The sequence below is a fragment of the Atractosteus spatula genome, chromosome 10 (genome assembly GCF_055471065.1).
Source record: "Atractosteus spatula isolate fAtrSpa1 chromosome 10, fAtrSpa1.hap1, whole genome shotgun sequence".
Classification (NCBI taxonomy): Eukaryota; Metazoa; Chordata; class Actinopteri; order Semionotiformes; family Lepisosteidae; genus Atractosteus; species Atractosteus spatula.
The window spans coordinates 11,683,522-11,707,760 of record NC_142715.1 but is presented as its reverse complement, the minus strand read 5'-3'; the positions used below and the strand labels follow the sequence as shown (position 1 = coordinate 11,707,760).

General features: G+C 42.2%; 1 pseudogene; it reads right to left on the bottom strand.

The window, feature by feature from the left end:
* Positions 1 to 1,548: 1,548 nt before the first annotated feature.
* LOC148825071 (U7 small nuclear RNA) lies at positions 1,549 to 1,607 on the bottom strand (annotated as a pseudogene).
* Between the last annotated feature and the right edge of the window lie 22,632 nt (positions 1,608 to 24,239).

Below are 24,239 nucleotides of genomic sequence, written 5' to 3'. Positions count from 1 at the left end.
CCCAGTCTCGGATCTCTCTTTCCAGGTCCTTGCCCCTCTGGCTACACTGCCGGAACAAGTGCCCTGTGTTCCCACACAGGGAGCACTCCTTCACTGGGCATTCCCGTGTGGAGTGGCCCGGGCGGTGGCACTTCCCACACTCTCCGACAGTGCACGTCCCCTCGCGGTGTCCAAAACCTCGGCACTTCCTACAAAAGTCCGGCTGGTTCCAATAATAAAGGTACCCCCTACCTAAACCGATGGAAAAGTTGCCCGGTGGGTGGGTGAAGCCGTCTGGTGCCCTTGGATCCCGCCGTAGCTTGACCTGATATCGGCGCTTCCCGGTCCAGACTGTGCGGGTATCACTGATGACACCTGGGCCCTGAAGCACCTCCACATACTGACGTAAAAAGGTCGTCACATCCTGGTCCGTCACAAAAGGGTCGAACATATGGACGACCACCCATCTTTTGTTGTCGCTTTGCAGGCCCCCGCACTCATACTCACGCATTTTCCCTTCCGCCTTCGCTTGTGCACATTTCTCCGCCGCCTGCTTGTGAAGTGTAGCGTTGTTGAAGGTGACATCCATAAATTTCTGTGCCCGGTTCCCCTGTAGACATAAAATCTTGCTTGCCTTACGTCCCAGTATTCCAAACAGCACCTCGTCTTCAAAAAGCTCTCGTCCCGGAGGCTCCGTCTCCGCCTTCCAGTGAAAGCGGACGGTCCATCGTACGCTGGGGTTCATCCCGGCCTTCCTCGCCTCCCCGGGATTCGCAGCCATGACGAAAGGCAGCCTTCCGGCTGCCAAGCAGCCCATGCACCAAAATCCCAAGTGAAAAGCAAATCCAAAAGTCCAAAATCCAAGCGCAAATCCAAGAAAGCAGTCCGGGGTCCAAAATGAAGCAATCCTCGATAGAAAAGTGTTGTCCTCTCGATCTCCTCCCTCCCTTGACCTCTGATCTTGGCCAAAAGGCCGAGAAGCGATAAGAGATCTCATAAGATATGAAGGACAAGAACTAAAAGAACAATAAACCCTGTTAAGAAAGTTTACTGAAGCTGACATATCCTGCCTAACACAAGATTTCAGGCCAGTTAGGATGAGAATGTAAGAGCATTTCAAATTGAACACAAAATGTGTAAAATGGCTTTCAAACTAACCTGCTCATAAAGAAGATGTAGAAGAATGTGGTTGTAAAGTTTAGTGCATATAAGAAGGAGACCACATGGTTTTGTTTCAAATGTTGTATGCAAATATGAGATCTGGCTAACCAATCAGAAAGTACTTTGCTTATCCAGCATCCTATCAAACAACATTTGCAGATTTACACACAGTAGTTCATTTAACAGTTTCAGAAATATACATGAACAAATGCAACTGTTTGTTAGGTTTTACATCTAGAAATTAAAGGCACAAGAAAATTCTGTGCAGGTGGCCAGAAGAAAGAGCTTCACTAAAAGTCAGCTGACAACAGCAGTGTTCTTGAAACTACCATACAAGTTCTTTTTATTCATAAAAACCCCAATTAAACTGTTTGAAAATTGTTAAACACATCTATTTTTTACCAGAGAACAGGCTTTCTGACTTCAGAAAGCCTTCTAGACAAATACTAAAAGAGCAAAAAATTCCAGTTGGTGAAGAAAACAAAAACACATATACCCTACCAAACCTCGAGTACAGACGTTCAGGGTGATAATACAAAACCATTTAAAATTCAACAAATAAAAGCTGTCAATTGGTAATCACAGCTACTCATAAAAAACTGAAGTGGCAATACACAGTAGGTGGCTCTTGAGTGTAAATTAAATCCATGCAAGAAGGGGGTTTAGTGTTATATTTCCAAATCTGATATGCAAATTAGAGATCTGGGCCAGCCAATCACAAAGCTCCCATGGTCTGGAATAGCGCTGCTCCCCTCTTCTAGTTATTCACACTGGTGTTAGGTTACATATTAGCACACTTCATCTAATTCAGTTGTTTCAGAAAAAAAATGTAAACAAATAAACTGGATTTATTTGTTGGAGCTTCACCAATCTGTTTTTCCACCAAATAAATTGGCTTTCTGACTTCAGAAAAACCTTCCATTTATTTTTTTAAGAACTATTTTAATTTCACAAACAAATACAAAGAATCACAAAATAGGAAACTTTAATAAATATACCCAAAACAATATATATGAAACCATCTCTTTAGGTTATAGCGCTCTAATAATGGACAGGGCCAGGCTACCTGCTCCCTTGACTGGAACGTCAATGCCATGTTCCTCAAACTCCACAGGGTATCCTTCCCACTGTTCATCACAGCCCAAATCAAGCAGCAGTCAGGCTGAGGTGAAAGGGCCTGTAACCAGCCCTCCAACTGGGCTCAGAAAGCCCAGTCTCCTGTTCACATCTGACTGCTGTCACAAAGCAAGAGCTGGGAGTGAGGCACCTGTGGTACAAGAAGGTTCATAGTGGTAAGCACATGGGAGACATTAAACAATCAGAGGGAAAATGTCCCTGATTGCTGCAGGTCTTGCGAAATTTCATTGTGCAAGATGATGCCAGGTATCCCACAGCACCGACGTACCTTCGACTGCCCCACACAAAAACATATCGATTGCAGGCACCTAGCCGGATTGTAGAGTGTCTTAAGCCTCTATTTACATTGTTTGGTAGCAAGAAAATCTTCCGTGCTCCTGTTTTTATTCCGTCAGCACCTCTGAACTCAGTTCCATGAAGGACTATAGAATACTGGCTTAGCCAGGTGCGAATGTCCTCCATCTTTGCAAACTCTGAGAACAAAACAACATGCACAGTTGAATATGGATCTTCCCATGGGCCTGAACTATCACTCTTTTTGCCTCAAACAACTCCACACATTGTTCAAAGCGAGGGGAGGTAGCAGAAACAACTTCAAACGTTTTCTCCACATTCTACAGATCTCTAGAAAATAGAGGAGGTCAGGCTGCAAAAGTGGAGGAATGGAAAAAATCTCCTCTTCAGAATGTGGAAATATTTTCCTGGATTGAGTCCTTTTCTCTGCAAGTCACTCCTCCCCACCTCGTGCAGTGTAGTGATTGTCACGTTCTCTTAACACACCGAAGGGTTTCAGTTCGAAAGCAGGAGGAAACAAGCTATCTCTTTTATCAAAAGTTTAGCGCTCCCGACAGTGCTTAACGGGGCTCTTTTCTACACTGAGCTGCTTATTTGGAAAACAAAAGGCAAGAGAAAAGTTTCCCTTATTGGGAGTTTAACCCAGGCCACCTGGGTGAAAACCCAGAATCCTAACCACTAGACTATACAGGAGCACACAGCCTCACAAACAACGTGTAATCTCTGTCTTTATAGCGCACTTGTTACATAGCTAGCTGGCACTCAGAGCACTGCAAGATCTATTTACTGAGAATTAGTTGAAGTATAACGTCAGGACTTTTCACATTGCTGGCACACGATGAGATCACACATGTTTCCACACAGGCATGGCGAAATGCATGCATATGCCTCAGCAGCTTGTCATGATCGTATAGTTGCAAGTACTTTGCAGAATGACAGAGGTTCCTCATTGAGGCAATATAAGAAAAGTCACGGTCAGAAGTTGGATTCAAACCCCAGCTTTCAGGGGGACTGCAACCTTAACACAGAGCCTTAGACCACTCAGAAAAGGTTTGTTGGCTTGTATAAGTAATTACATGTGTGAAATCTATGTCTCTCAGGCCTGTGAGACTACATCACAGAAGTGCAAACTTGGAGGAAGGGCTTAGTAGATAGGGCAACAATTGCGACACGCGCCAAGCCTCTTATGTCCACTGCACATGCAGACTTTGAAAGGGGTCTCAGATTTTATGGGTACTCAACTCTATACGACACTGGCAAGACGGAGTAAAGGAGCAGACCCTTTAAGAGACAAAAACAACACATTGTTACAGCCAATGTTAATTAAAAGGGCAGCACAGCGTTGGAACTACTGTCACGGATGTTATAAGGGCATGCCGTGGAATGGCCAGGAGAGCAAAATAGGCCCTATGTGTAGTGGCAAAACGGGTGTTAGCCCGTTTAGGAGGTCAGATGATGTCGGGTAGAAACTTAAGCCCTCAGGCCGCGGAGGAGATGGCCTGGTGCTAGGCAGGTCTGAAGACATATGAACCCTCAATACTGAATGAGGAGGAAAGGGTGACCCGGAAATATATAGCCCCAGACAAAGACAAACCAGAAGGACAAGCAAAGCACAGGGAAACTAGGACAGGACAGAGTGGGAGCGCCCGCTAGCTGTAGAGGGTGTGACAACTATTAGTTTTGAGTGATTGAAATCCATTTTCAATGGTGTTTTTCCTGCTCATAACATTACCAGTGAGAAAGAGGATTGTGAAACCCCCATTGCTTAAACAGCGAGTGCATTGGTGGTTATAGTAAGAAGTTTCCATAAAATGAAGCATTATATTTTTGTAATACGTTTAGTGTTTCTATTCACCCCCCTTGGCCTTTTCACATTTTATTGTGTTACAGTATGGAACCATGATGTATTTAACTGAGAATTGTTGCCACTCATCAACACAAAGTGCTGTATAATATCAAAGTGAAAAAATTCCAGACATTTTACTAAGTCATTAAAATAAAAAACACTAACCCTAACACTCAATACCCAGTTTATAAGGTGAAAAATTATGCTTGAAGCACAGCAGAGTTCTAAAACGAGCATTTGAAAAGCACCCAGAAACATAAAATGTCCATTTCTCAAAAGTAAAATCTTTAGCTTTGAAAGATTGTTATCCATGTTTTCATTTTTTCTTTTTTTACATAACATGCTTTCGAGAAATAAACTGCCTATTACAATGAAGGCAGCATTAGCAAATGTGTATCTAGCTTTGTTAAATAAAATCAGGACGTTTACCTGTCTCAAATTGATCACTCTTTGCAGGCACACTACGGAAACCCGCGGATGTGAGCTGGGAGAATTGACTCTTACAAAGAGTGTTGACCTTCGAGAAAAGGACTCCTCCTCTCAGTAATACATTTCTACATGTTGAAGAGCAGATTTTCTCGATTTTCCCCATTGCTTTCCCATATTTTTCGGTGTGGTTATTGATCACTGCCAGTTATCTGCCAAGTCACAGTGAAACTGTTACAGTGAAAAGATTAATAATATTTATTTTATTGGAATACATGTGTAATGTCTCATTCTTACAAGCAATTTTTAAGGAAACACTAGTGTAAATTATAGTGTAAATAGACAGGAGCTATTATAATGTTAAATACTAGTTGTGATAGGTGAAGCTGCATCCAAGTGCTTGGTTTGAATAGGTTATCTACGGAGTCTTTGACTTATCTACTCAGATGAGGAGCTAGATCAGTCCTTTTTTTCTCAATTTGAGTCACCATCAAGATGTAACATGGTCAAAGATGAACAGGAAACTTAATTAATGAGAACACCTGTATCACCCAAAATTGAATTCATAACCCTGAGATTAAGAGTTCCATGCTCTACTGACTGAGCCAATCAGGCACTGGTTAAAGTGCCAATCTAGTCCCTGCTGACGTCAATTTGAAAAGGTATACTTGCTGGCTTTTAATCCTGTTTGGACCGGAGTCTAGTGAAGCACATTGTGTTCTTCATTGATTACTTAAAGCAGAGCAAATGTCAGTAATCACAGAAATTTACAATTGTAACAAAAAAAAAACACTCAGTTCTCTCATGCAGTAACATATTATACAGAGAAAAGATTTTCATTGTGTTTTTCAGTGCCTGAGTACCTGTTGCTCCTTTATTGGGCACAGAGTCTTTGTCTACTAAAAGAAGGAAAGACATATTTGATCTGATTGTTCGTCAGATGTTTTCATTAGTATGTGTTTTGTGATGTATTGATAGGTACAATTAAGGTGTAGTATGTACAAGAATTAACTTGCTTTACTGTAAATAAGATACACACAGCTCAATATGGCACTCAGATGTAGCTGCTGACGGGGGGTGTTTTCTTCACTTTTTAGAGGCTTAATAGTTGAGTTTTGATAAACTTAGTCCAATACAGCATTGTGGTGTGCCAGTCAAATGTCAACCACTGTGGATTTTGTAAATTGTTTAAAGGAGAGAAATTGTAAGTAAAGATTGAACCTTATTGTTTAGATAATTAACAATTTGTTCACTCTTGCAGTTTCAGATTATAATGTGGGAAGATTTCCTCTGGGTTAATCTGTGTCCGAGTGCAGGTGCAAATATGTTGAAGGTAGAGACTTTGCATGATCTGCTCAAGGAAAGAAATTTGGTTTTTGATTGTTTTCAATTTGATCAATGATACATATAAAATATAACAAAACTTACAATATTCTGAACAGCATTCATGTTTACATTCATATTAAAATTTAGGTAAATTTAATAATATATTAAAATAGAGCTCTATAGTCCTAACTTAACAATGCTGCTGTTACGACCCCAGGTGTCTAGGTGTGTAACATTTAGGATGGACTTGGATGCAGGTGGGTTTCTGGTGAGAGACTTAGGAAGTGTGACAACAAGTTTGGTTCAAAAGTGATTTATGATTAAAAAGTGAATAAGTTCTGTGTATACAGAACACAATAACACACAGGGAAAAGGAGCGAAAATAACAAACAAAAATGGCTGATAAAGTTAGGGAAGCTGACCTAACTACCAAAACAAAACCCGAAATACTCGGTATTCGGCGTCTAACACCCTGGCTTAACCTTCACTGACTACCAAAAACCATACAAGACAAAAGGCCATCCTAAACTAGTGTTTCTAATACAAAGACCAACTACGTGTGCACAATGAACCAGACAAGCTAAACTAACCCATTACACAAGTGAGCTACGAATACAGAGGTTTATATAACACGTTTGGGCAAGGTAATGGTGAAATAAAGGATAATATAAACAAAGCCGAAGCTATATGAAAACATGAAGCGAAACAAATGAAAACGAAGAGAGGCGAAGCGAAATCGAAGCCAAAGCTGAGACGAGTGGAACCGAAGTCGAGCGAAAGGTCCCTTCATTCTAAAAATCTCCAAGTGAAATACTGAAGAAGTTGAGTTCTGATTGGTCGAGAAGCTCATTACGGATGACGCAATACAACAAGTTGGATGAATTAATGAACCAATGGGGAGGGAGAACAACCAAAGTCAGGAAGTGTGGAAGATAGCATCAAAACAAACACACATGGACCACACTGGGACATAACACCCCCACCCATAAAAACAAACACAAATGGAAAACACAAAGGAAAATAAATCTTTAAACTCTAGAAAGGGTGTCAGTCAACACATTTTCTGCCCCTCTTTTGAGGAGAATTTCCAAATTATAATTCTGGATAATCAAAGACCAACGCATCAGTCGCTGATTTTGATTATACATACTGTGCAGAAACATTAAAGGGTTAAACAGGGCTAAAAATCAGTTTTATAACTCTACTTAAAATATAAATATGGACTTTTATTATAATGTTTAGTATCCATTTGTCTGATTTTTCAGAAAAAAAAACAGAATGAGGATAGAATGAAAATAGTAAAGTTCATAACAGCAAGTGTGATTTGACTAAAGCATTTTTTTACATTTTGCAGTTCTCTGAAAAACCATCATCATCCTGATAGCTGCTGTAAACTGTTGCTTACTCATTTGTCCAGAGGAGCACAGTGACTGAGAGGTCAGAGCTATTAACTGGTGTTGCCAGTGTGAGAACAGCTCTCCAGTGGCTCTGTGTCACGATTGTAGTCCCTCCTCCTTAAGGGCGTTCTGGCTCTTTCACTTCGGACCTGATTTTGTGCACCTGCCCCTTGTTCCAGCCTCCTTTCCCGACCCCCTTAAAACCCATTCACCCACTCAGTTCGGGGCTCTGCATTGATTCCCGCATCCTGCGAGCCCGGGAGCTGGATGCGCCTGGCTCCGTTATGTTTTTAAATTCCTGTTCCCATTCCCGTTTCCCCTGCCAGTTCCGAACCGGTTCCTGTTTTTAACCGTCAGTCTTGGATGGACCACCCGGCTTTGGACCTTTTGCTTTTGTTTGGATTCCCCTTTGGATTTTCTCCTGGATTGTTTGCCTCGGCCACACCTCCCCCGAGCACCAGCGCACCAAGGAAACACCCCCTGTTTTCATTCTCGTATCCTGCATGCTTTTCTCCCCAGTGTTTCCTTACTACCCCGAATTGTGTCATCCACATAGGGTCCAGAAAGAACTGTTCCATTACACTCTGTCTCCCTGATATTCTAACAATCCCACTGTCACTGCAGTCTCTCCTCCTGCTGCTCCATTGTCAGAGAGACTGATGAGGCACAGGACTCTTCTCAGCTGTCAACAACCAGTAACAGTTCTGTCCTCTCAGTCACAGAGGAGCTCTGGACCAGTTTGAGAGCTGCATTTTCAGGTGGTAATTTAAATACGTAATTTCTTTATTTTTATTTCATCTTTTTTGTTTGCAATTAATTTATCTTGGGGTTTTTTTGTAATGAAATTGTTTTACTTTTAAGATGTAAGACCCAAATCGTAGGTTTAAAAAATACTTTGCTATGATTTTTTACATTTGCATCTACATTTGATGTATTTAGATTCCACTGCATTTACTCACAATCACTGAGCATGAGTTAGAGCACAAAACCCCAGAAATGCAGCAGATAAGTTGAATTTCCTGATGCCTTTAAGGATTTTGAAAGGTTCAGTTCTTTCAGGGCTGGCAAAGAATGCCTCATAAACTGAATGTGGATGTTAATTATGAAATCCAATTAACAATCCAATTAAATATCTCAAGATGAGACAAAACTATAAGAACTATAAGAATTGCATGTGCATGCATGTGTTGGTGTTATTTAATTTACATTTCTATGGCATTGAATTAGAGCTGCTGTTTAAGCTGTTGTATAGTTGTAAGTATTGTTTTAATGCAGCAGTAATTTATACATTTACAGTAGCTGTAAGCACCTCAGGACACAATACAGGAGTGTTATCTGCAGTAGTGCTGTACAGTACAGTGTTGCTCAGTCTTGAATAATTAACAACAAGAAATGGCCACTTTAAATTCTATTTGGCAGATATTATTGATATGTGGAATTATTTATTATTTATTTATTCGAATGTATTTATTGTACTGTATTACTGTATTACTATATTTGTACTGTACTGTGTTGATTGTGCCTGGCTGCTGTAGCACTTGAATTTCCCAAAGGAGATTAATGAAATACCTACCTACCTTATGGCATTAGAATAGCTTGATCCCTACATTTCTATAATTGAAGATTTATAATGATTTTTTTTTATTATTTCAGCAATGGATAGGAAATACTGGTAAAGATTTCAATGAGAAACATATCCAAATAAGATACAACAGTCGGATATGAAAGTCCCTCTCGCGTAATGCATAGCAATAGTCACTAAGGAGACACATTTCAACCTCGAATTGCGGTGTTAGATTGTGGGAGGAGCATTCGCTCACTTCCTGTTTGAGAGTGAGCGACACTTCCTGCTTCAGATGTTAATTTAAAGAGTGATTATAAAAACCCACCTCTGCGCAAGAGCTTCTGTTTCGGGAGCAAAATGTCATAGCTGAAAAAGAATAAGAGCCGGAAGTGGACCTGCGGGGGAAGTCAGGAGCAGTAGATCAACACTGATCGAATCTGAAGAAAAATGGCGAAGTCGTTGTTAAATCTGAAAGACGAGCTTTTCTCTTTCATGGAGGTTTTGCTCAAATCGATCGTGGATGAAGTGTCAGAGGTTTTCCGAAAAAGAATGGTTAAAATCACACAGTTTGTGGAGGACAGTTTCGGGAGTGAAATTGCGCAGCTGAAGAAGGAGAACGAGTGCCTGAAGTGGAGATTGCAGCTGTGGGAGAAGGAGTCGGAAGCAGGAGGAGATCAGGGACAGACAGATCATGTTGGACACACGCTTCCTTGTGAAGTGACTGCAGAAATGAAAGAAGAAATGGACACGAAACTGCAGTTGTCAGGTCAGTGGGGTGACATTTATGAAGTCAGTGTGTGTGTGTGTGTTTAAAAACATTGTCTAACTTTCTCACTGGTGAGAATATAGTGGAGAGATGCAGAGTGAAGTGGGAAGACTTGTAGTATTGTAGCAGACTTGTGTATTGTATTGTGTATTATAGATGATTATTGACTCGATATTGTACATCCGAATCTATCTTGTATAATTTTAGTGTCATTGCTGACATTGTTGTATGTGTATATATATAAACTAACATATGTACAGTATATAAAAAAAAATCATGGTTCTGCCAGAAACTGAATTTCATTGTCTTAAGCCTTCTCTCAGTGTACTGCTAATGTACTGTAGATTCCAGTCAGCGTCTGTATTCCTTATCAGTGTATTTATTATGTTTTTAGGTTAATGTACTTTTCAATCCCATTTCGCTTTCTCTTTTCAAACAGCTCTTAGGTGTTTGACTTTTGTATATATCAGGTTTGAAAATGAGTTTTATTTAAGATGTTCTTCTATTATTCTTTGCTATCTCAAATTTACATTTCAAGCTGCTTTTTGTGTGGGTCTTACTTCCTTTTGAGCACTACTTTAAGCTCATGTTAAAGGTCCTGTCCTGTATTTTCAGGCTCAGAGGACAGTGCTCTCCCTGATGCTGGGGAAAGGGCTCCTTTTGAACAGCAGTACAGTGAGGAGGAGTGGGGCTTCAGTCTGATGCAGGAGACAGAGCTCACTGCTGCAGAAGGGAAAGAGACACTCAGTGAGCAGCACACAGAGAGCAGACAGAGTGTCGAAGATCTGGATGCTGTGCACATGATAAAGACAGAACCTAAGAGTGAGACATATGAGTTCTTAGTATCTGAGGACTTTACAGAAAAGATTAGTAATCTGGAAACTAAGAATATCACAGAAAGCTGTAATGAACTGGACCGTGTCTGTATACCACGGCACAAAGAAGAACTGGGTTGTTGTAATCCTACAGAGCAGGACATGGAGTCACAATTGTTTGACCCTGCAGAGCAGCAGATTGATGTACCTGGTGAAGAGAACAGTACTGAGTTACAGCACACAGAGAAGAGTCAGTACTGGGAGGAAAGGGAGGAGAAACGGAGAGGCCAACAGGAATCCGAACTTCATTCAAACAAATTAAAACATCGCCAGCTCACTACAGGCCATAAGATCAGGAAGACTCAATCAACACCTTGTTCAGATAAAGTAGAGAAAATGTCTGTACAGCACAAAAAGCAGCAATCAAGTAAATTAAGTCACCAGCACACTCACATGGGAGTTTTCACCTGCAGTCAGTGTGGTAGGAGCTTTAGTCGCTCATGCAATCTAAAATCCCACCAGCGTGTTCACACTGGAGAGAAGCCATTCACTTGCAGTCGGTGTGGGAAGAGCTTTAGTGTGGCATGCAGTTTAAAAAAACACCAACTTATTCACAAAGGAGAGAAACCGTTCAACTGTAGTCAGTGTGGTCAGAGTTTTAGTTCGGCAGGGAACTTAAAAACCCACCAGTTCTTTCACAAAGGAGCAAGACCATTTATCTGCAGTCAGTGTGGGAAGATTTTTAGTCGGGCAGGCAACTTAAAAACCCACCATCTTATTCACACAGGAGAGAGACCATTTAGGTGCGGTCAGTGTGGGAAGAGTTTTAATCAGCCAAGCCACTTAAAAAGACATCAGGTTGTTCATGCAAGATAATGCAATGCACAGAAATGTGGAGTTGCACAATGATTTCCTTAAAATTAAGTCTCTGTCTCTTTTCTAATCTATTGTGGCATGACTTGATCATGAAGTAAATCAGTATTTGGGGTCTAAAACCTCTTAGCAGAACTCACTGGTGCTTACATTTGTACAGTGTCTGATCAAGGTTTCAGAATTACAATACTCCCAAGTTAAACCTGTGTTATCATGTCACCATAATATATTTGTATATTTGTATGCTACTGACTCCAGTATTCTCTAAATCGAACCATTACATTTTTCACAGGAGTGAAATCTTAATCTTTTATTTGAAAAATACATATGTATGTATTATTTTATGTTCGATACATTTCTAGTTGTTTTGCTTAAAAACATCATCAGCCAAGCCAGTAGCAGAAACTATTGGACTACTTGGGGATAGAAAAGGCATAAAACATTGTGACATGACACATAACCTCTCCCTTTGTGTGGACATTGTTTTATTGTTTCTGTCTTCATCTGTCTCAGCTGTCCTGGTGGTCATTACTGAATTTAACTCCATTTCAGATGATAAAATGAATTACAGTAAATCTGAGGCTGTTTCTGTAGATGGATCCAACAACACTTCGGAGTCCTTTCCGAATGTTCCATTTAAATGGACTAAATTCACCCAACCTTAGAGAATTAGGGAAACTAAACATTGCAGCAATAATCCTAAATGTCCAAAATCACTCGGAACTCTGGCATAATCTCCCTCTTTCCCTTCTGGGCCAGATCAGTTTAGTTCAAATGAAAGTCTTGGTGTACCTTCAGTGCCAACATCTCCTCTCATTGTGTGTTTTCATTGTGTATGTCTTGTGTATTTTTTTGTTGTTGTCATTCTATAAAGCACTTTGAGAAGCCACCTTCAAAAGCTCTATATAAAATATTTATTATTATTATCAAGTCTTTTATACCCTCTGCATTGCTCTCCATGTGGCTGACCAGGAGGGTTATCACTGACAAGCACATGCCAGGTGTATTTGATGAGGTGAGAGGCCCAGACACAGGCTGAGTTTCTTTCAGCTGCTTGTAGAGAGGGGTGGTCTTGGCTTGTCAGACAAACTATTTTACAACTGGGCTTGTCTCTCCTGGTCATTGTGGGTTTCATTTCATTCTTATGTTAAAGAAAGATGATGAACATATTAACTAACTTTGGGAATCTTTAAGACATAGTATAAAAACGTTATACACATGATTGGGGATTTATTTATTTGAGGATGGCATCTTAATGTGTTTTCAGTAACTACAATCACGATTTAATCTTCTGCAAGAACGTTGTTGGGTTTTCTGCACACATGACACTTCGTCACGATGTAGATGCCTGCATCCCCTGATATTTCTCCTTGTAGCGATGTAGGAAATTTCATTAGGAAGAATAAAAATTTCACATTTTGTTTCTTCCTTCTGCTCTGTGTTATACACACTTGTAACACACAGGTAATGTGACTAAATGAGTTCATAAATGGGCAAGGGATCTCAGGTATGAAAATATGAGGAGGAGGCTAGAGGTTGTAAATTCTGTCTGATGAATGTTTACATGCAATCGATTAAGGAAAACCCAATATTTATGTTATTACAGAGATTACATACCACAACCTTTCTTTAAACAGAGTGAAGGATGCCCCTTTATGTGTACAATTCTGCAGCAAACTCGAAACATTCATTATTATTGAGACTGCAGATTATTTTCATGTTTCTGAGGTTTTATTTCCCAGGACCTGAGGGGTGGTTTTCATGTTAAAATAAAGGAGCCTGGCCTCTCTACCCTTGGCCTACCTTCTAATCAGCTGTGTTGATTAAAATACATTTCTGTCAGCTAAGAAATGTATCTTAATCATCAGAAAGAAGAAAAACACATCTGTTACACTTTGGTTTAGAGAATGTTTTAGTGTACTGCTCCATGAAAGGCTTAGTGCAGTTCTGAAGGGAAATGAAAGATATTTCCTGAAATCATGGTCACCTCTTATAGAGTATTGGCTAGTGGAGTTAACAGAATTACTGCTGAAGGGTCACTGTGTGATAAGGAGGAACACCTTCAGGCCTTCCATAGACTGAGGGAGGAGGGGAGCTCTGCTGGATGGAAGGGTGGCTGGATCTGAAAAGAAGAAGGGACAAATGTCACTAGAGATCTAGAATGGTGTAGGAGATTTTATTGTTTCTGTACTCATATCCTGTTGTATAGTATGTTAGTTGTATCCAGGAGCCTGCAGTAACCTCACCCTGCAACTCACAACTGACAGCCCACTGTAACTCACAGTTCTACTTTCCAGTTCGGATTTTAAAAGCTGAATGATCTGTAAACTCAAAATAATAACTCTTGTCTTTTTAAAGAATATTGTACAATAGTGTTTTCTTTAAAAACAACTTGCCTGTAAGAATTTAAGAAAGTACATAGGTAATGATAAGATTTACTTGTATTCTAATAAAATAATTCTGATGAAACATTTCCCTGTGACAGTTTTGTTACACCGTGGAAAACCAGCAACTGAGGGGGACAGATTTCGTGGACATCTGGTCTTTATTGTGTATAACTCCTGTCACAGAACTGCACAAACCTAAGTGCCATAAAGTGGTAACCCCCAAACAGAAAAAATGCAACAGTGTCTTCACCCGAAATGAATAACATTCCCTTTCTGAAAATGAAACAATCTTAGTTGTTCCAGACTTCCTGAAGTAGGCTGGCAAGCACAACAAAAGCAATTAAAAGTCAGTTATAAAGTTTTTAAGACTGTCTGGCCATGGAGAAGGGGATATGGACCGTTCTCTCACAGGAACGGACGGCTCCACAGGGGTGTCGACCTCGTCTGGGAGTCTAGTAGGGGCAGCTTCAGTCTCAACAATAGCTTTGGAGGTGGAGGTGGTGTACCAGCGTGACCCATCAGAGAGGCGGAAGGTGGCAGGACCCAGCTGCTCTGTGGCCTGTAAAGGAGAAGACTAAAAGACTGGAGCTTGTACTCCCGATTGGGTCTCCTGGTCTGGTCCCAATCCTGCACAGTGATTCCAGGCAGCTTCACTATATGACCTGTCATACCACCTTTTCATCTGCTGCAGTTGTTCTGCCAACCTGCTGTGGGTGCGCACTGGAGGGGTATGCTCGGAGCCTGTCCAGCGGTATTTGTAGCTCATGACCGAGCATGAGGAAGGCTGGTGAGCTGCCAGTCATGGCATTCTGTGTGGCCCTGTAGTGAGAGTGCAGAGGAGCACGGCTGAGAAGGAACAGCCCTCAGACAGGTGGGCTCTGATTTTGGAGAGTGTGATTGAGTCGTTCCACATCCCCATTCACCTTTGGGTTGTAGAACACAGAGACCCAAACCCTCCAGACACAAACTGTGGCCTGTTGTCTGAGGTGAAGACAGTTGGCAGCCCCCAGCAAGCAAAGAGGGATTCCAGGAAGTCTGTGAATGCCTGAGTTGTGATTGATCCTGTGGAGGCTACTTCTGGCCATTTTGTATGTAGGTCATAGACCACTATGAGGAAGTGCTTTTGGAGCAGGACACCATGTAGCTCCCCACAGATGTCCACCTGGAGGTGATCCCAGGGGCTGAAGAGGTGGCAGAGGAGGCAGGCCTCACAGTTTCTGATCAGTGTCTCTAAATCACGATCGATTCCTGGCCACCACACGAGATCCTGGCACCATTGTTTGACCTTAACAATGCCCAGATGGCCTTCATGTGTAGGACACATACTTGGAGACTGGCTAGAATAACCGTACAGGTCCCCTGGGCAACACTGGAGTCATTCCAGCAAGAGAGCTCGTCTTTGACATGAAGGAAGGGGCCCAGTTCAGCAGAGACTTTGGAGGGCCAGCCCAGGTGTATAAAGGTGCACAGCTGGGAGAGCACTGGGTCCTGTTCTGAGGCCCTTTGTAGGTCCTGGAGTGAGACTGTGGCCTGAAGTGGAGTGTGGAGCATCTGGATGAGGTCGGACTCGAGTGTGTCTGAATAACGGCCTCCAGGCAGGTTAGAAAGGAGCGGGACAGTAGATCTGCAACTGTATTTTCACATCCTGGAGTGAACTTTAGTGTAAAATAGTATTGATAGAGCCTCTCAGACCAGTGGTGGAGTCTGAGTGGTCAATGTCCTATTCCTGAAGTGGCGAGCAGCACAGTGAGGGCCTGGTGGTCCATCTGTAGCGTAAATGTACGACCATTCAAATACATGTGCCACATCTCACATGCCCAGACGGAGGCCAGGGCCTCTCAGAGTACTTCTGTTCAGTTGGACTGAGAGCCCAGGAGGTGAATAGGTTGGTGATAGGTTGTTTCACCCCATTGTGAAGATGGGACAGTACAGCTCCCACAGCAGTGCCGGAGGCGTCACTGGTGATGAAGGTGGGGCTGGAGAGGTCGAAGTGAGCCAGGACAGGCAGTGAGGTGAGCTGATGGCTTCAGAGCAGGCAGGCATCCAAACCGAAGGGGCATCCTTTTGCAGTAGCTGCCGCAGTGGGGCTGTAGTGGTTGAGTAGTATGGAGGAAACTGGCGGTAGTAGGCAGTCATCCCAAGGAAGGAGGTGACCTAAGCTGGTGTGGTAGGCTCTGGGATGCAATGAATGGTATCGATGTTGAACTGCAGTGGGGGTGAGGCCGGCAGCTGAGATGCAAAAACCTACAAATCCGATGGCATCAGTGGCAAACACACACATCTCTCCATTGAGGGTGAGTTGGTGGTGGTGGTGCTCATCATGGCTGGCAAGGGTTGGGCCATGAACCGCAATGTCATCGAGACAGATGACCATTCCTGGGATTCCAGCGAAGATAGTCGACATCACTTTCTGAAAAAGCTGGGGGCGGAGCTCAATCAGAAGACACCAATGTGTGTGACGACAGCTGTCAAGTTTCGACTGGCAGGGTGAAGAGGAATCTAGAGATAGGACTGACGAAGATCCAATTTCGTAAATACAGTGGAACCCGAGAACTGTGAGGTGAGCTCTTCCACTGTGGAGAGTGGGTACTTATCTGGTATGACAGCTTTGTTTACTGCCTTCAGGTCCACGCAGACTTGCAAATCCCTGGACTTCTTCTTCGCAACCAACAGATTGGACACCCATGGGGAGGTGTTGACCAGTTCAATGATGTCCCCCTCCTAGAGCCTCTGGAGTTTGGCGGTGAACTCACCACGGAGGGCCAGTAGGATGTGGCACAGTGGCTGGATGACTGGGCACACGGTAGTGTCAATCAGGGACTTGTGGTTAAAAGCAGTGATGCACCGCCCCGGTGGCGTGAGAGGGTGAACTGCAATTCCCGCAGCACCTGGGAGGAGATTCACACAGCTGCTGCGTGTGCAGCATGTCTGGGTCTTGTGTGAGTGAGTCTGGGCTGCCCAGCTGCTGCGGCTACTCCACTTGGCCAGCAGTGAGTGCAGGAGAAGGAGCAGGGCAGCACGCTAGTGTAGAGGACAAGGCAGCAGCGGTCTCCATTTGAAACGCTATTTGGATAGCCTTGTCAGCGTGAGGTCATCTAGTGTTGCAAGCAATCTTTCTCTGACTTTCACTCGAAAGCACTGCAAAACTGAATTAGGGATTCTGAGTGATGTCTGCATACAGACCCTGAAAGCTTTAACAACTCTCAGTTGCTTGTTGCCTTTTCCCCCGCAGTCAATCCATTATTAGGAATGCTTATCGCAGGTTGAAAACGGACCCTTGTTAGTCGAAGAAATCAATGCATTCATGATTTTACATGTTTTTAAAGACAGCTATACACACAGAAAACAAAAATGACACTGCTAATGTCCAAGCTGAACCACAGTGCACCTTTCCAAGCCATTTGATAAAGACCACCCACTGAGAACTGTAGCAGAACTTGATTTTTTAGCAACTTTTATGTCTTTGTTATACGTCTGTGATTGAAAGAACCATTTTTGGATGTTTATCACTTCTTTATTCTTTTCTGTGTGTGCACATTGATCTAAAAGTTACTGATAAGTCAGAGTAAGATAAAGTAAAAAATTCAGTACCCAAAACCACATATCTTATTGTTTTTTGTGTAGTTATATAAGTGAACAACCAAAACAGTCACATAACATCTTGATCTAGTTTAATACGGGTATTCTTTTCATTTCTCGACTTTTTTTTCAAGAAATCCATGCAAGTTGTGAAACATGAAGTACAGTTCATGATCATCAGGGCTGAGGAAAAACTTCCATCTGTGAAGATAGTGCCAGCGATTTATTTTCTTTAATAAAAACCCACAAATGGAGAAATGCAATGTCTGTGACTTTCTGTGGCGTAATCTCAGCGAAAACAGGTCGAACTACAATAAGTAAACAATTGAGTACTTAAGTCAATATCACTGGGAATGTCCAATAATGACCAACATATTCATCCATGGAACTGGTATCCTCAGCTAAAATTTTTTAAAATTACACACACAGATTTTTTGCCAATCTAGATCTTTCGCAAAAATGATAGATCGCCAGCATTTTTAGGTTAGGACTGTAGAGTTCTGTTGTTATATTTTGGTATATTTACCTTAATTTTAATGAAAATGTAATGATAAATGTTTTAATCATTATATTAATATAGTAAATTGCAATATGTAGCATAAACTGTACATACTGTATAAAAAAGCTAAAGAACATGTAAAGTGATTAACATTTCCTTGATGTCGATTTACTAATTATGTCTCGGCTTCATTCAATTAATTTCCTTCGTGACAGGTAATTTCTTTCCGGTATTTTTTTCTGGTTCTGTTATTGATCACTTACGAACCTTATTCTCATTAGCAAAATGTCACCTACAGAGTCACTATGAAACTGGTATCGGGAAAAGTTTCTTAATATTTCTTTTGATTAGCATGCAAGAAAATTTTATCATTACCTATGGAATTTCCCGCCAGCGTGGAGCTTGAATTCACAATCTTGAGATTCAGTGTTCAAGAGTCACAGAAGAGGTCGGCCTGGTCTTCAGTTTGCCAACGATAAGGTCCGGCAGTGCTCCTCTGTAAAGCAGATTGTTCGGATCGGTTATGTGGGACGGCACTTCGATACTAAGATCGTTTGCAGTACACATATGGTTTCCCCCCTTCACGCAAAAAACATAGACGAAGGGCTGCTGTCTCCCAGATTTAAAGCGCTCTGGGTGCCAGCTAAGTCTCTAACAAACACACTATAAAGACAGGAATTACACTTGCTCACGTCACGCACGGAATGGCAAGGCTACTTGTTCCAATATTATCTAGTCTCATCTCATATGGTGCCGATTCCTGGTTTTCATTTAAGAAAGAGCACTGCAAACACCGTAAACAGTGCAAAATGTGTGATGAAAGAAGTCTTTTTCCCCCTTTGCCTAAAGCAGAACACAGCGGAGTCATGCCGTGGGTTGTGAGATCAAGATTTAAGTGGAGCACTGTCGTCTATGTCTTAAGCTACATGAGTTGGACATCCTCTTGTACACGGAAAGCACATTGAGATCCTCCGACATGAAAAATGCCAGATAAAAGCCATTTCTCATCCTTTCTCTTAGTGGTGGAGCTATCGCATATAAATGAGGCAACTTGCAAGGCCAGCAGGCTCAGTGCACACCGAACGCAGATGTCTCAGAGCAGTTGAGACGTGTCCAAGTGGCTCTCAAAGGACAACACTTTGCCGGTGCCGTGACTGAGTTGGCTAAAGCGCCTGTCTAGTAAACAGGAGATCCTGGGTCCGATTCCCAGCGGTGCCTTTCTTCCTGTCTTACTGTACAGAATTTATCCTTACGGGCAAATCCCATGCCTTTTAATTCAGGTGAATGCAAGTGTTCGTTTCCTTTCTGGAACAACTTGTTTTTAAAGAAATCTATACAGCTTGCGAAAGATGAAACACAAATCTTGCTTATCAGTGAAGAAGAGGTACTCCCAGCAGGCAAGCTAATACTAGCAAAATTTTTTTTTCAACCTAACCCTGAGAATGGAGAAAGGCGAGGCGCCTGTGGCTCTGCAGTTTAATCAGTTTGCGAGTTCGGCGGTTAGCTGAAAGAGTGGTAAATGGAGCTCGCCCCAGCCCGTCCTTATTCTTTTAAAGAGGATAAAAAATTAACTTCGCCACCATTACTACCAGCTTTAAAAGACTGCCATGGGCACGGAAAAAAACACACTACAGATGACTTTTCTGGAACCGAAGTAGAGATTCCTTTACGAACCAACTGATAAAGCTTACCCAGTGAATACTGTTAACAGAATGTGAAAGCACGGTCAACTTTCTAACTGCAACCAAAGGAACAACGGCAAGAAGCACACTCCACTCTATTTTTGATTTAAATCTGTCATGTGAGGTTTGTTTTTTGAACGCATGAGGTAAATCCCACAATCTCTATTGAACTTGGACAAAGTACTTCAAAAGAAGCGCTATGCGCAAAGATTTAACAAGCTCAACCCCCGCCAACGATTCGGTGTGAAGAAGCAGAACATTCCAGTTTCACAGACAGAAGCAGCACGCCAGCACAACCAACATTAAAACGGAGGGCACACTATGATTTGCATTGACAAAAAAGTGATCTCAGCAGACGTCGTTCCCTGCATAATGCAAAAAGTGGCAAAGCGCATTTGGGTTGAGAGGACGCAAGAAGGTTTTTGTTTTCTGCCTTGATGTCAAGCTGACAAAGTATCTTTAAACACTTTGCTTAGTTTCTCGAGAGACTGCCAAAAAGCAGCTCCCGCCCTTTTATCTGAAGTCAGCTACAAGGGGGTCTCAACAAAAGCACCTGGCAGCAGTGGGATTCAAACCCACGCCCCCGAAAAGACTGGAGCCTTAATCCAGCGCCTTAGACTGCTCAGCCACACTACCTGCTGTGCTCTTTCTCTTTGTCTCATTACTTGCCGGGAGGAAGCCGGGTGGCTTTTGCTCTTGTCGCCCGACTTAATGGCGTTATGACCGTGGAACCGACTGCACCTGCTTTTTTCTGAAAAACTATTACACAAGTTAAAGCCGAAGGAACTGTGAAAAAGGAAGAGAGTTTTTAGTGTGTTTGGGGTGAAATGAGCTATACAGGAGATAGCTGTGTGAATCCGTGGGTTTGTAATAAACTGAAGTGGAGAGTTGTAGGCAGTTGATGGAGAAGTTGATGTCTAGAAACAGAAGAGTAGTGGAAGATATGTTAACCGTATATTTGAGGGACGGGTGGAAGTTGGTGAAAAGATGCAGGAAGCACTCAAGCTGGTCATCAATGTTTGTAGAGGTCAGGGACATAGCCAGTGTAGGAAGCGTTCTTCTACCCAGCCGACCAAAATATTGACATGGCTGGGTCCCATTTTGGTGCCCATGGCAACTCCACTCACCTGTTGGTAAAAAAGGTTATTGAAAGAGAATGCATTCAGTGTGAGGACCAATTCTGCAAGGCGTACCAGGGTGTGGGTGGGTGGATTGAGCACTGTGCGTTTGTCCAGCTTGTGCTTGAGGCTGTAAGGCCGTCATTATGAGGAATGACAGTGTAAAGAGATGTGATGTCCATAGTGAAAATGTGGCATCCTGTTCCCTGAAATTGGATTGGATTGAATTTTTCCAATTTCAGGGCACCGAATGCTACAGTTTCATTTTCATTTCACACCTCATTACACCTATTCTGACTTCACACCTCTTGATTGGCCTCTCTTTCTGTCCCCTGCTCCCGCCTCTCACTCCTCCTCTCTCCCAGCCTTTGTTCTCCCGCTACATTACCTTTGCTTACTGCCTTGTCTTTCTAACACCTGAAGAAGGCTCCACGGGGGAACGTTGTGTTTTCTTTCTTCTTTTTTTCAGCAGGGAATAAACCTATTACTTGTTCCTTTGCAGCCTACGCATGCTGACGCAGCTACCCACCTGAACTACTACAACATTTAGTGTATGGCGCCTTTGTGATGACGTTGTCATGGAAATATAACTACCAAGGAAGCCACAAGAGAGAGTTCTCACCTGAGTAAGGTCTTTATTTCAATATTGCAATATTGGGAGCCCTGCTGCCACTTCGCCAAGTGCAACCAGAGACTCAATTTGTTACAAGCAGTACAGGGTTTTTATAAGACGTTGCGCTGTAAAAAAGTTCAGCACTTGGTCCCTTCTAAAACTTCCCCTTTCTCTAAGAGAAAACAGATTACATCATAGAGCGAGAGAAAAAGCACTAGATTTGTTATTCAAAGCTTATCAGTTACTTTCAGCTAATTCTAATGACCCAGACAGCATATATTGTTTTGGTACATTGTCTTCTAAACTAACCTAAACCGTGTACTTTGTTGACGAACTGTTTTCCGCCAATTCTGCACGTACTGTAGCATAGCAGTTATATCCTTGAAATATATTATCTAAAAGCACCAATATATTTTTTCCAAAGCTCTCTACATTTTTAAGAATCAATTTACTTATTAGATTTCCACTTCAATTCCCTCCTTTTTATTCTTGAAAATGATTAAAAGTTAGATTCTTCATATGGACTCCCAGGAGGCTCCCATACTTCGGATTCTTGCGTTCTTATCAGAACATACTGATGCGCAAACATATTCATTACCATATTTCAAAGCATTGGAATAATATATTTTGTACAGCAACACAAAAACAGGAAGACAAGTATCACAGCCCCTATAATCGGTGTTAGTAACTCCCCCCTGGCCCAAACAGTGATTCTAACCAGGAGAGAAAACCAGGTGTATCTTTAATGCCTCTTTCTTTGTCCACCTTGTCTCTCAGTTCTTTCAAATGTTGAATAGCGAGCGTAAGATTTCCGTAATCATCGTCATTTGCTGGAATAAATGTACAACAGGAGTCTCCTATTAAAGCACAGACTCCTCCAGATGCTGCATTTTGAAGGTCTAGCACGAACCTGTTCTGAAGTGCCATTAATCTAACTCCCCTTAATTCTTGTTTGATAGCGTCTAAGCCTTCTAACGTGATGTTAATAAACGAGTACATTTCATAGCGAGTAATTTGTAACCAGCGGGCATTAGCTACTGCCTGAATACTCAGTCCTGAGGAAAAAATCATTTCAGCTGCAGTAAATAGTCTATAGTCTTCTGGTACTTTAGAAATATCTGGACCATATCTGTCAGCCCAACTGAGAGCACGTTTAACCCTTGACTCCCTCTGAAGGGGCTTCATTGAATTTAACAAGTAAGAGTTTACTGGGACAATGAGAATGGAGTGGTGTAACGTGACTAGAGCACACACTCCTCTCCACTGGGGAGGAAGGCTATCATAAACTTTTGCACCACATTGCCAATACCAATCCATCAAAACCATAGTTCCGTTAGATAAAGTATGGTCAGTAACCGTGGCGCTACAGCCTCCTGTTCTTCCTACTGAGGGGCCACGACCTTTATTCTCATAGCAATAAGAGTGATTAACCCTTGAAGGCAGGTAAACTGCTACTTTAACAGGAGAATCAGTCCAGGTAATGTGATTCTTTAGGTAATCCCACAAAGGAGGACATTCTGCTTTTTTACTGGTAACATTGAAATGAATAGCAAAATGCACTGCTGGATCACTGGGAGAAACGAAGCCTAATGCTACTGTAGTAGACTTATTTATCCTTAGGCCGGTTGCATATGGATGCCCCTTTGAGTAGGTCAAATACGTTATGGTGAAGGTGGGAAAAGATCTAGGATCTGGCTTTGGAAATCCTGCCACTAGACTTATGCATTCAGAAATGTGACTACCAACTGGTCGGGGGAAAAGTTGCATGGGTGAGGCTGTAGAATGAGGCATTAAAGCACATACATAACAAGATGCATTAAATTTCTTTAACTTTACAGTATGATTTATAAATTTGTACCACAAATTACTCATATCCCCCTCATTATCAGTTACATTCAGCCAGTTTGTATACAAAGAGGCTTCGCGTTTAGATTCTTCCTCTTTCTCGGTGGTGACAGGCTTCCACATAAAAAGGAAAAAGGCTGTGCACATCAGTCCCAAGCAGGTGATCCCCATCTATCCCTGTGGAGACATCACTCCTGCGCTTTGCTCAGTTCGTTTGTGACCTTTTTACAGTGGGAAGCATGAATTCAGGGCACCTGGCACGGCACCCTCCACCTGAGCGAACACCATTTCTTTTTCCTGTCTTTCACCAGAATCCAGTCTCCTTATTCACGCATTAGTTCTTACAGCACAGGTAAATCCCTGTGGGCTGGAGCCCAGCATTTTTCTTACCCTAATAGAGAATGGCCTAAAACTGTGATTATAGTGAGGAGCATACAGTTATTTCCATTCTAATACATCTGAGTTACACTCAGACTAAAAGCAGGGCTATTTACCCATGCCAATAAACCTAAATAATCACCTCTATCAAAGGGGATTTCTCCCATGAGCATCTTTTATAGCAATACAATCCCAACATGAGCTCTGATTATTATTTGTGGCTGACTGATAAAGTATTGATTCCATATCCCCATTTTATCAAAGTAAAGCTCCTTACACTTAACAGGTACACTGTCGCCCCCCCTCAGGAAGCTCAACAAACACAGAAACAGTGACAATATAATAATTAATGTTCACTCAGTCTCTGGTGCAGTGGTTCGGTGTCGGCGCAATGCGTAGATCCAGCGATCTCATCCTGTCACTCAGATGGCAGAGTCGGTAGTCAGTTGCACTTGATATGGTCCTTCCCAGCAGGGTTGCAACATCTGGCAGGGTATATCTTCCTCACCACACCCACTCGCCAGGTATCAGGTCGTGTCTTCCCTCTACTGGAG